At 42.6% G+C, this 14385-nt stretch overlaps 1 pseudogene; it reads right to left on the minus strand.

Annotated features, from left to right (window-relative positions):
* Positions 1-7931: 7931 nt before the first annotated feature.
* LOC132502997 (vacuolar protein sorting-associated protein 26C-like) lies at positions 7932-9172 on the minus strand (annotated as a pseudogene).
* Between the last annotated feature and the right edge of the window lie 5213 nt (positions 9173-14385).

A 14385-nucleotide genomic window follows, 5' to 3' on the forward strand; every position in this document is an offset into this window, starting at 1 on the left:
GTGGAGAAAAAGGAGCCCTTGTGCACTGTTGGTGGGATTGTAAATTGGTACAGCCACTGTGGAAAACAGTATGGAAGTTCCTCAAAAAACTAAAAATAGGAGTACCATATGATCCAGCGATTCCACTTCTGGGAATATATCCTAAGGAGATAAAAACACTAACTTGAAAAAATAGCTGCACCCCCTTGTTCATAGCAGCATTATTTACAATAGCTAAGACACGGAAACAACTAAGTGTATACTGATGGATGACTGGATGAAGAAAATGTGGTATAATTACACAATGGAACACTATTCAGCCATTAAAAAAAAACCAAAAAACAAGGAAATTCTACCATTTGCAACAACATGGATGGACCCTGAGGGCATTATATGCTAAGTGAAATAAGTCAGACAGAAGAAGACAAATACTGTATGATCTCACTTATATGTGGAATCTAAAACAAAACAAAATAAGAAGCAACCAAGCTCATAGATAAAGAGATCGGTTTTGTGGTTACCAGAGGCAGGGGTTTAGGGAGAGGGGAATTTGAAGGAAGGTGGTCAAAATGTACAAGCTTCCAGTTATAAGACAAATTAGTACTAAGTATGTACCATACATCATAATGACTATAGTTAATATAAGAGAGTAAATCCTAAGAGTTCTCAGCACAGGGAGACATTTTTTGTTCCTTTTCTTTTTATTGTCTATATGAAATGATGGATGTTAACTGAGTACATTGTGGTAATCATTTTACAATATATGTAAATCAAGCTGCCGTGCTGCACACCTTAAACTTATACAATGATGTATATCAATTATTTCTCAATAAAACTGATGAAAATTTAATCTATAAAATACCTCTTTGGGTGGTGTGGGGGGAGGAAAGCAATTTAAACAAAAAGAACATATACACAATGGTCTGCACCATTAATTCATTTCCATTTCTGACACTGCTAAAAATTAAAATGACAACTAGTCAAAGGCATCAAACTTCCCCAAGCCTGAAGCTTCACCCAGAAAATTAAAACAATAATGCCGAAGTCAAAGAAGAATCTTTAAATGGTAATGAGAATAAACTTCCCCTTCTGATCACCAGCCCCAGGAGAATCCTTGACATGCCTGTGAGACAACAAATACTAAGCTGATTTCCCAAACTCTCCCTTAAGCCTACTTCCTCCATTTACTGAGAACTTCCACTCAATACCTCCCCACTATTCTCCCATGTACATCCACTGCTGATGCAGAGCTCTAGACTAATTTCAGATATCCTTGCAAGTCTTTTCAGCCCTAACCTCCCACACTTCAAAACCTCAGAAAAATGATATGGTTTGTGAATTTTCTTGTCCTTTTTCTTCCAGACTCCTAGCTTTTTGACTTGTGTCTCCTGTCCCTGTCTGTAGTCAATCTAATAAACTAATCTAGATTAAGAAATTCCTGGATTATAATAGCTGTAGAAAGCTAAACTCCTCCAATAGCATTTGCATTTTTCTTAGCAACCTTCAAAGATTTAAATCAAAGAATGAGAGAAATAGAGATTTTGCAGATGGGATGGGAGATATTTGGTGGAAGACACCTATGAAATTTGACTTTTACTCCTTAAGCACAACAAGGAATATATGGTTTCTTTTTAAAGATGTATGATTTCTATGAAAGAAAAGCATCTTGTCTAAAATAATATTTTTTTGTAAAAGCTAAGAAATTTCACTCTTAATATTGATATCAGTGAACCCCATTATAATGATAACTAAGGTAACTGAAGACTTCCATCCTCCAGATAATGGGCCACTGAAGGACTCCAGACTCAATGCCACACAATTGCAGTCTGACTCCGGATTCCTTGCCATGGACTTAGGCATGTATTAGCTCTCCAGATAAGTGGCTGAATATTCTAAGAGCCACCTATGTTTGTCCACACAAGGAGTTTAATCTGTGATTCAGGGGTTGCCAAACGGGCCCCTAAGACTTCTTTCCCCAACTGCATGCCTCAAAGCCTGGAACTGCACTACTCAAGACTAATTGTCTTGAATTTTAAAGCCCACCATTTCTCTATTAAGAGGGCCCAGGTGAAATCTGAAGCTATGTCTCTTCCATACCTTCAATAGACCATTTTCAATCTAAACCTTCAGCTGGGAGCAGGGCTTTATGGTAGAATTTATAAGTCAGGAACTCATAAACCCTTAGTAAGTTGATGATGAACTTTCAGGATCCATGAACTCTGGATGTAGAAGCAAAGCTTCCATTTCAACATCAAAATCCTTATTCTTGTTTCTTTGAGAAGTGATAGGAAACATTTAAATGCATGTAGGTGTATTTTTCTGAAGAAAAGGCCTCAGCTTTCATCACATGCTAGAGTAGGTCATTGAGACAAAAAACTTTAAAATGATGAAAAGACTCAGGATAAGAAGAAGGGTGCTGCCTAACTCCCTAACACCATACACACAAAAAAACCTCAAAATGGATTAAAGACCTAAATGTAAGGCCAGACACTATCAAACTCTTAGAGGAAAACATAGGCAGGACACTATATGACATAAATCACAGCGAGATCCTTTTGGACCCACCTCCTAGAGAAATGAAAATAAAAACAAAAAATAAACAAATGGGACCTAATGAAGCTTAAAAGCTTTTGCACAGCAAAGGAAACCATAAACAAGATGAAAAGACAACCCTCAGAGTGGGAGAAAATATTTGCAAATGAAGCAACTGACAAAGATTAATCCCCAAAATTTACAAGCAGCTCATGCAGCTCAATATCAAAAAAAAACAAACAACCCAATCCAAAAATGGGCAGAGACCTAAATAGACATTTCTCCAAAGATATACAGATTGCCAACAAACACATGAAAGAATGCTCAACATCATTAATCAATAGAGAAATGCAAATCAAAACTACAATGAGGTATCACCTCACACCAGTCAGAACGGCCATCAAAAAATCTACAAACAGGGCTTCCCTGGTGGCACAGTGGTTGAGAGTCTGCTTGCCAATGCAGGGGACACGGGTTTGAGCCCTGGTCTGGGAAGATCCCACATGCCGCAGAGCAACTAGGCCCGTGAGCCACAACTACTGAGCCTGCGTGTCTGGAGCCTATACTCTGCAACAAGAGAGGGCGCAATAGTGAGAGGCCCGCACACCGTGATGAAGAGTGGCCCTCGCTTGCCACAACTGGAGAAAGCCCTCGCACAGAAATGAAGACCCAACACAGCCATAAATAAATTTAAAAAATATCTACAAACAATAAATGCTGGAGAGGGTGTGGAGAAAAGGGAACCCTCTTGCACTGTTGGTGGGAATGTAAATTGATACAGCCACTATGGAGAACAGTATGGAGGTTCCTTTAAAAAACTAAAAATAGAACTACGATACGACGCAGCAATCCCACTACTGGGCATATACCCTGAGAAAACCATAACTCAGAAAGAGTCATGTACCACATTATTCATTGCAGCTCTATTAACAATAGCCAGGACATGGACGCAACCTAAGTGTCCATCGACAGATGAATGGATAAAGAAGATTTGGCACATATATACAATGAAATATTACTCAGCCATAAAAAGAAATGAAATTGAGTTATCTGTAGTGAGGTGGATGGACCTAGAGTCTGTCATACAGAGTGAAGTAAGTCAGAAAGAGAAAAACAAATACCGTATGCTAACACACATATATGGAATCTAAAAACAAAAAACAAACAAACAAAAATGCTCATGAAGAACCTAGGGGCAAGACGGGAATAAAGATGCAAACCTACTAGAGAATGGACTTGAGGACACAGGGAGGGGGAAGGGTGAGCTGTGACAAAGTGAGAGAGTGGCATGGACATATATACACTACCAAATGTAAAAGAGATAGCTAGTGGGAAGCAGCCGCAAAGCACAGGGAGATCAGCTTGGTGCTTGGTGACCACCTAGAGGGGTGGGATATGGGGAGTGGGAGGGAGGGAGATGCAAGAAGGTAGAGATATGGGGATATATGTATATGTACAACTGATTCACTTTGTTATGAAGCAGAAGCTAACACGCCATTGTAAAGCAATTATACTCCAATAAAGATGTTTTTAAAAAACTGAAAAAAATAAATTAATTAATTTTTTTAAAAAATGAAGAAGGGTGCAAGGCAGTTCAGCAGTGGTTGGCAGTGTGAGAGGAGGGGAGCAAGTATGAACAGGAAGTCAGAAAGCTCTTGAGACTAACTGTCCTGTGGTCAAAGCTTGGCTCCACATTCACTGGCTTGTAATCCCAATTCTTGCTCAATAGTGGTCCAGGTCATGCCCCTACAGTCACAGAAGCTCCTCTAACCTACCCTTGGAACGCCCACTCCAGAAGAAACACTCCAGGCCCCAGCTCTTGTACCTTATCACACAACTTTGCCATAACTGGTTTCCCCACAGTCTAGAATCTCTCCTGAAGGGTTGCATTTTGCACTTCGGCAGGGAGACAACTTCATTCCTCACCTTTCCCTTCTTCTATTTGGCCCCAAAATTTGGGACAAATATAGCAAAGCCTTTCTTGCTGCAGCAAGGGGGAAGAAGAGCAGGGATTTAGTTCAGGCCTGGGGGAGCCCATAAACACAATGGTGTAACAACTCAGCTCTGGCAGAGAGGGTCAGACCTAATGACCAGCCTCCCATAAAGAAATGTCAGCAGTACAGCTATGCCATTCATAGGTTCTCTGGGCAGGTGCAAAGAGTAACCTGTAGGAGAGCTTGAAACTCATCCAGAGTAGGTAATCAGGCACCCACCCATGTAGACAGAGGTAATACATGCAGCCAGAGTTATCTCGGCCTTATGCCTCACTCCTTTGCCTCCACCCCCTTGTATACACATGTGCATACATAAAAGCACAGTCTCAAAGCTTACCAAAACAAGATGGGGAGAAAAATGCTACTAAGCCTACTGTATAAAATTTGTCATATCTAAATAGTAATATATGTCCACTATGGAAAACATAGAAAGGTAGAGGGAAGGGAAGAAAAAGTATTCATATTCATGCCGCCAGAAGTACCTCCAGGTGTATTTTTCTCCTGATGGTACACAAAGTGTACATACCACAGATTTCTCCATTCTGCTTCATTCTCTTGGTTGTAGGGACAGCTCTCAGAAAGATGTTCAGAAGATGATAAAATAGCCCTGTCAGTGTTTCCTAAAGTCTGTTCATTGTGCTCTATGATGTATATCTTCCTTGGAATATTTATTAACAGGTGCTTCATGTTAATAGTGTTATTTGGTCAAAAAGTTTGAGAAATGCTAGGCTTAACAAAATTAAGTTTCTTTACCACTGAATCTTTAATATACAATATACATTATGTATTTGCAAGAGAAAGATCGACTGTGAAATATTTCTTAAATGTATTTTGACCACAGAACCCTTCTCACACAGAGCATTTCATTTCACTAATGTGTAATGAATATGTTAGAAAATGCTGAAACAAAAATTCAGGGAAAAGAAATCCTGTGATCAGTTCTGGCATTGATATTTGACTTTAATCATCTGTTGCTGTGTAACAAATTATTTCAACACTTAGAGACTTAAAACAACATTTATCATCTCACAGTTCCTGTGTGGGTCAGAAATTCAGGAGTGGCTTAGTTGGAAGCTAAGGGTCTGGGTCAGGTCTCTCAGAAGGCTGCAAGTTTTTGGTCAGGATCTCAGTCATCTGAAGATTCCACCAGCGGAGAATCTGCTTCCATGTTCACTCACAGTACCATTGGCAGAATTCAGTTCTCTTCAGGTTGTCAGACTGAAGGCCTCAGCTTCTCACTGGCTATTGACCAAATGCCATCCCCAGGTCTTCACCATGTGGGCCTCTGCAACTTGCTTCATTATAGCAAGTACATGAGAAGAGCCAAAGAGAGAGAACAAGCAAGAGGGAAGTCACAATAGTTATAACCTAATCTCGGAAACAGCATCCTATTTCCTCTGGTGTATTCTATTTGCTAGAAGTGAGACACTAGGCCCAGCTCACACACAAGGGAAACAGATTATAGAAGAATGTGAATATCAGGGGGCCAGGATCATGGGAGAGTGTTTAAGAAGCAGTTAATTACAGCTATTAAAATAGATAATAGGATCTTCAACCAGAAGTATTCTAAGAGATTAATTGATTTCCATATTAGAAGATATGAGAACTAAGGTTCTGTAGGCTTAAATGTGTTTCCCCAGATCACATGGCACCAGGGGGTAAAAATTTTTTAATAGAGACTCAGCAGCCTGTGTCTACATCTGTAAAATGGAATTAATGATTCCTGGGTTGCCTTTCTCCTCTGTTACCGAACTCAGGTCGAGCTGCTCACCACTTGAAAATCAATACCCAAGAAAGAGGCAAGTGTTGGTAGAAAGGAAAGTTTCTTTTAATCAGAATGCCAGCAATCTGGAGAGATGGTGGATTCGGTGTCTCCAAAAATCAACTCCGAAGATTCTGCTCGACCATGAAAGTTTTTAAAGGGAAAAGGAAAGTAATCTCAGTTAATCATTGAGTTAGGGGATCAGACTCATCCCTGTCTCCCACTGCATGCAGGCTTGTCATCTTCTTGTGACATTTCTTTAGATGCTATCTTTTTTTTTTCTTTTTTAAATGTTTTATTTCTGACTGACCTCTCCACCGTTCCTGTGGAACTCACGATGTGGCTGAGAACCAGAGCAAGGCCCCATTTCTGCTGGAGCTCCAATAGCCAGAAGGTGCCCCTGCCTAACTGGGCATTTCCCCCCAAAATGTACTGTTTTAGGTTCACAGCCTCCTTCCTTCACCTCCCCTTCCTCCTGCTGTAATGGGACCCCCAGCTCCAGCCAGGTCAGTAGTGAGACTGCTGCTGCCCAAGATACCCAAAAGTCTGAGTTTTCCTTAATAACTGATGGTGGAGGTGCCCGTCCAAGAAGGGCAAGGAAATGGCCCTCGCCCGGGCCCCTCGAGTTTGAATAAAATAATAAAGGCGGCCAGGCTGCTGGCAGCTCTTCAGGTGATAATTATTCCCTCAGGAGAGGAAGGCCAGGCAGCATGCACAGTGTGCGGCTTACTTCTGAGGTTAATTGTGGACCCAGAGAAACAACAGCAGGATGTGAAGGAAGAAATGTGTTGTAACAGACCCACCGTACACTGCAAATCCCAACAGGAGGCGAGGGAGAAAATGGCTTCAAGCCAAACTACCTCCCCCGACACCGCCAACGCAGGTCCCTCACGTGGGATGGAGGTAGGCCAAGTTCATCAGGTCCAGGTCCCGCCCAACACAGAGTGGTCTTCACTGCTGGCCTGGGCCCGGGTCCCCTGCCACTCAGAACCCAGCCGACAATGACGGGCGTGGACATGTGTTTTTATCCCCGACAAAACCTCGCACTTAAACGGACTCTGGGAAGACGGCAGCAGGCAACTTCACACCAGGTCCTGAGACTCAGAAATACTCCAGCATCAGCTGTGGTCACCAGATCCCCTCAGTCCTGGGAGGGCAAAGCACACTTTCCCCAGGTCCCCAAAAGTTCTGAAGTTATCACGACAAATGTTATAAAAGAGAACAGAGTGGGAAACACACTATGCATCTGCAGTGGGCACCACAGCACCCTCTTTGGAGGGCGTCTGCCAACGTCATTGGCAACCAGCACACCTGTCGCCACCCCGCGGAGCCCTGGCCACAACCGTCGGCCAGACAGGAGGTTTCCTTTGTCCCTGACCTCACTTTCCAGCAAAGTTCAGACTCTGTTACGACTGTGCTCTTAACCTAAAAAGGAGCAGGTTAGTCAGGAGTCACAGGAAATTTACTCTCTGGGAAACAATCTTGCCAACGCCATGAAGAAATCCTGATGAATTTCAAAGGGAAGCTCTGATTAGAGGGGCCCCGAGGGCATGATGAAGAAGGGTCAGACTCATTTCTGATACAGAACCATCAAGAAAGCAAATTCGGTGCTGCCGGCTTCGGCTCCCATAGGTCGGCACGGCTGCATTTCCACCTGTTCCTGCCTACATCCTGCAGAGCTTCAGCGGGAAGTTCTCTGTGATGAGGTGCTCAGGGTGAAGCAGCACAACGATGTTAACCTCGAACTCCACTTTGAAGTTGGTGGTCTCCAGTGTCGGGCAGGTGAAGAGCTGGGGGAAGACCTTGTATATGGGGACAGAGAGGCCCCAACACACGTCCCCTTTGGCGATCTGAATGTTCTGAGTCTCTGTGGCATCGCGGGTGTACCCTTCTGCACAGCCGCAGGTCTCCACGCACACCAGCTGCAGCTCGATGCTTTTGATGGTGGCCTCCGAGCTCTCTAGCACCAGCTCTCCCGTTAGTGGGTGTGTGATAACACAGTTGGTCAAGTTGAGATGTCCTCTGATGAGAAATTTGAGGAGCAAGGTTCTCACTTTGACATTCTGTAAGTTTTCAGGTGTGACAGTGAAATCCATGGGACTCAGAGTCAGTTTCCCCTTCTGAGGAGCAGAGTGAACGATGAATTCATGGGTCTTGGTCAAGTCCTTGGCCAGCAGGGACTGCCTCATGTCACAGCGCAGGTTATACTTAGTGAGGACCCAATGAGGTAACGTGTGATAAGCCAAGGCCTGACACACAGCAGCTCTGGGTAAAACGGCAGCTGTTTTATAGTAAGGATGAGAAAACACAGGTAGCAGGACTGCAAACACCTGGATGGCATCTAGACTTCACAGGCCAAGCTGGGAGATGTGGGTCAGCCCCCAACTTGCTCTCACTCGCTGGGTTCTCTGCATGGGCAGCACCACGCTGGGTGCTGGGGCAAGGGCAGAGCTGTGCCCCACGTGGGGAAGAGAAGCGATGCTAGTGACAGTGCTCAGAGTCCTGGAGCTCAGGCCTCCAGGGCCTCTCAAAATGAGCTCTTCATATCTTAACCTGAATGTTGACAAACACGCCGTGGTAAGTCTCATACAGAACTCTTACCCTTCACATGCAGAGGAAATTCAAAAGGAATTTCTGTTTTGCCACTGGGAAATATTCCTGGTTTCACCATTTTGATGGTACTGTTGATAATCTGGATGGGCTTAACAGAATTATAGAATGCCTCGAACACACCCACACTCTTGGCACTGAGATGGAGGTTCACGGTTCCTTCCACTGTCAAGGAGACTCCCTGGTGCTGGACCGAATCCTTTCCAGATACGACCACCACCCCGGAGAGCATTTCCCTGGTGTGATAAACCTTGTTCGCTCTTTTAACCTTAATTTCCAGGGCGGTCCCCATCTCGAATACTCCACTTCGGGAAACAATTCCGGCCACACGTGACCCAAGGGAAAGGAGGACACCCCCTAGCTGCTATCTTGTTCGCCACTTTTATCACACAGTTTGTTTGCCAGATTACTGAAGGGGAAGCTAAGGAAGAGATCTGGTCATCTGTTAATTACGTATTCTTCATTTCTACTTCTTTAATCTATGGAAAGAACCAACAGGTTAGGCAAGATATTGTTTGATAAAAAGATTTGAAAAGAGGGAGGGGGAAGATGGCAGAAGAGTAAGACGCGGAGATCACCTTCCTCCCCACAGATACATCAGAAATACATCTACACGTGGAACAACTCCTACAGAACACCTACTGAACGCAGGAAGAAGACCTCAGACCTCCCAAAAGGCAAGAAACTCCCCCACATACCTGGGTAGGGCAAAAGGAAAAAGAATAAATGGAGACAAAGGAATAGGGACGGGACCTGCACCAGTGGGAGGGAGCCATGAAGGAGGAAAGGTTTCCACACACTAGAAGCCCCTTCATGGGCAGAGACTGTGGGTGGTGGAAGGGAGGAGCTTCAGAGCTGTGGAGGAGAGCACAGCAACAGGGTTGTAGAGGGCAAAGCAGAGAGATCCCCACACAGAGGATCGGTGCCGACCAGCACGCACCAGCCTGAGAGGCTTGTCTGCTCACACGCAAGGGCAGGCGGGGCTGGGAGCTGAGGCTCGGGCTTCGGTCGGAGCACAGGGAGAGGACGGGCAGCATGAACACAGACTGAAGGGGTTAGTGCACCATGGCTAACCGGGAGGGAGTCCGGGAAAAAGTCTGGACCTGTCGAAGACGCAAGAAACTTTTTCTTCCCTCTTTGTTTCCTGGTGCGCAAGGAGAGGGGATTAAGAGCACTGCTTAAAAGAGCTCCAGAGACGGGTGCGAGCTGCGGCTAACAGTGCAGACCCCAGAGACGGGCATGAGACGCTAAGGCTGCTGCTGCCGCCACCAAGAAGCCTGTGTGCGAGCACAGGTCACCCTCCACACCCCGCTTCTGGGGAGCCTGTGCAGCCCGCCAGTGCCAGGGTTCCGGGATCCAGGGACAACTTCCCTGGGAGAACACATGGCACGCTGCAGGCTGGTGCAATGTCATGCTGGCCTCTGCTGTGCAGGCACATGCCACAGTCCGTACCCCTTCTTCCCCCCGGCCTGAGTGAGCCAGAGCCCCCGAATCAGTGGCTCCTTTAACCCCATCCTTTCTGAGCGAAGAACAGACGTACATGCAGAGGCGGGGCCAAATGCAAAGCTGAACCCTGGGAGATGTGCGAACAAAGAAGAGAAAGGGAAATCTCTCCCAGCAGCCTCAGGAGCAGCGGATTAAATCTGCACAATCAACTTGATGTACCCTGCATCTGTGGAATACCTGAATAGACAACGAATCATCCCAAATTGAGGATGTGGACTTTGAGAGCAAGATTTATTATTTTTCCCCTTTTCCTCTTTTTGTGAGTGTGTATGTGTATGCTTCTGTGTGAGATTTTGTCTGTATAGCTTTGCTTCCACAGTTTGTCCTAGGGTTCTATCCATCCGTTTTTTCTTTGTTTGTTTGTCTTTTGTTTTTTTTGTACTTTAAAAAAATTGTTTTCTTAATAATTATTTTATTATTTTAATAACTTTATTTATTTTACCTTACTTTATTTTATTTCATTTTATCCTCTTTCTTCCTCTCTACTTTTTCTCCCTTTTATTCTGAGCCATGTGGATGAAAGTCTCATCGTGTGGCACACAGGAGTCAGTGCTGTGCGTCTGAGGTGGGAGAGCCAACTTCAGAACACTGGCCCACAAGAGACCTCCCAGCTCCATGTAATATCAAATGGCGAAAATCTCCCAGAGATCTCCACCTCAACACCAACACCCAGCTTCATTCAACGACCAGCAGGCTACAGTGCTGGACACCCTAAGCCAAACAACTAGCAAGACAGGAACACAACCCCACTCATTAGCAGAGAGGCTGCCTAAAATCATAATAAGTCCACAGACACCAAAAAACTCACCACCAGATGTGGACCTGCCAACCAGAAAGACAACATCCAGCCTCATCCACCAGAACACAGGCACTAGTCCCCTCCACCAGGAAGCCTACACAACCCACTGACCAACTTTAGCCACTCGGGACAGACACCAAAAACAATGGGAACTATGAACCTGCAGCCTGCAAAAAGGAGACCACAAACACAGTAAGATAAGCAAAATGAGAAGGCAAAAAAAAAAACAGCACATGAAGGAGCAAGATAAAAACGCACCAGACCTAACAAATGAAGAGGAAATAGGCAGTCTACCTGAAAAAGAATTCAAAATACTGATAGTAAAGATGATCCAAAATCTTGGAAATAGAACAGAGAAAATGCAAGAAACATTTAACAAGGACCTAGGAGAAATAAAGATGAATCGAGCAATGATAAACAACACAATAAAAGAAATGAAAAATACTCTAGAAGGGATCAATAGCAGAATGAGAGGCAGAAAAACGGATAAGTGACCTGGAAGATAAAATAGTGGAAATAACTACTGCAGAGCAGAATAAAGAAAAAAGAATGGAAAGAACTGAGGACAGTCTCAGAGACCTCTGGGACAACAATAAACACACCAACATTTGAATTATAGGGGTTCCAGAAGAAGACAAAAAGAAAGGGACAAAGAAAATATTTGAAAAGATTATAGTTGAAAACTTCCCTAATATGGGAAAGGAAATAGTTAATCACATCCAGGAAGCACAGAGAGTCCCATAAAGGATAAATCCAAAGAGAAACATGCCAAGACACATATTAACTGGCAAAAATTAAAGACAAAGGAAACATATTAAAAACAGCAAGGGAAAAACAACAAATAACACACAAGCGAATCCCCATAAGGTTAACAGCTGATCTTTCAGCAGAAACTCTGCAAGCCAGCAGGGAGTGGCAGGACATATTTAAAGTGATGAAGGAGAAAAACCTACAACTAAGATTACTCTACCCAGCAAGGATCACATTCAGATTTGATGGAGATATTAAAACCTTCACAAACAATCAAAAGCTGAGAGAGTTCAGCACCACAAAACCAGCTTTACAACAAATGCTAAAGGATCTTCTCTAGGCAAGAAACACAAGACAAGGAAAAGACCTGCAATAACAAACCAAAAACAATTAAGAAAATGGGAATAGGAACATACATCTGATAATTACCTTAAATGTAAATGGATTAAATGGTCCAACCAAAAGACACAGACTGGCTGAATGGATACAAAAACAAGACCCACATATATGCTGTCTACAAGAGACCCACTTCAGACCTAGAGACACATACAGACTGAAAGTGAGGGGATGGAAAAAGATATTCCATGCAAATGGAAACCAAAATAAAGCTGGAGTAACAATTCTCATATCAGACAAAGTACACTTTAAAATAAAGACTATTCGAAGAGACAAAGAAGGACACTACATAATGATCAAGGGATTGATCCAAGAAGATATAACAATTGTAAATATTTATGCACCCAATATAAGAGCACCTCAATATATAAAGCAAATACCAACAGCCATAAAAGGAGAAATTGACAGTAACACATTCATAGTAGGGGACTTTAACACCCCACTTTCACTAATGGACAAATCATCCAAAATGAAAATAAATAAGGAAACACAAGCTTTAAATGATAAGATTACAAGATGGACTTCAATGATATTTATAGGACATTCCAACCAAAATAAAAGAGAATACACATTTTTCTCAAGTGCTCATGGAACATTCTCCAGGATAGATCATATCTTGGGTCACAAATCAAGCCTTGGTAAATTTAAGAAAATTGAAATTGTATCAGGTATCTTTTCTGACCACAATGCTAGGAGACTATATATCAATTACAGGAAAAGATCTGTAAAAAATACAAACACACGGAGGCTAAACAATACACTACTTAATAACGAAGTGATCACTGAAGAAATCAAAGAGGAAATTAAAAACTACCTAGAAACAAGTGACAATGGAGACACGACAACCCCAAACCTATGGGATGCAGCCAAAGCAGTTCTAAGAGAGAAGTTATAGCAATAAAATTCTACCTTAAGAAACAGGAAACATCTCAAATAAACAACCTAACCTTGCACCTAAAGCAATTAGAGAAAGAAAAACAAAAAAAAACCAAAGTTAGCAGAAGGAAAAAAATCATAAAGATCACATCAGAAATAAATGAAAAAGAAATGAAGGAAATGGTAGCAATGATCAAAAAAACTAAAAGGTGGTTCCTCGAGAAGATAAACAAAATTGATAAACCATTAGCCAGAATCAAGAAAAAAAGGGAGAAGACTCAAATCAATAGAATTAGAAATGAAAAAGGAGAAGTAACAACTGACACTGCAGAAATACAAAAGATCATGAGAGATTACTACAAGCAGCTCTATGACAATAAAATGGACAACCTGGAAGAAAAGGAAAAATTCTTATAAATGCACAACCTGCCAAGACTGCATCATTAAGAAATAGAAAATAAGAAAAGACCAATCACAAGCATTGAAATTGAAACTGTGCTTAAAAATGTACAAAAAAACAGAAGCCCAGGACCAGATGACTTCACAGGCGAATTCTTTCAAACATTTAGAGAACTAACACCTATCCTTCTCAAACTCTTCCAAAATATAGCAGAGGGAGGAACACTCCTAAACTCATTCTACGAGGTCACCATCACCCTGATACCAAAACTGAATAAGGATGTCACAAAGAAAGAAAACTACAGGCCAATATCACTGATGAACATAGATGCAAAAATCCTCAACAAAATACTAGCAAACAGAATCCAACATCACATTAAAAGGATCATACACCATCACCAACTGGGGTTCATTCCAGGAATGCAACGATTCTTCAATATATGCAAATCAATCAACGTGATACACCATATTAACAAATTGACGGATAAAAATCATATGATCATCTCAATAGATGCAGAGAAAACCTTCAACAAAATTCAACACCTATTTATGATAAACACTTTGAAGAGTGTAGGCATAGAGGGAACTATCCTCAACATAATAAAGGCCATATATGACAAACCCACAGCCAACATTGTCCTCAATGGTGAAAAACTGACACCATTTCCACTAAGATCAGGAACAAGACAAGGCTGCCCACTCTCACCACTCTTATTCAACTTAGTTTTGGAAGTTTTAGCCACAACAATCAGAGAAGAAAAGGAAATAAAAGGAATCCAAAT

The sequence above is a fragment of the Mesoplodon densirostris genome, chromosome 15 (genome assembly GCF_025265405.1).
Source record: "Mesoplodon densirostris isolate mMesDen1 chromosome 15, mMesDen1 primary haplotype, whole genome shotgun sequence".
Taxonomy (NCBI): Eukaryota; Metazoa; Chordata; class Mammalia; order Artiodactyla; family Ziphiidae; genus Mesoplodon; species Mesoplodon densirostris.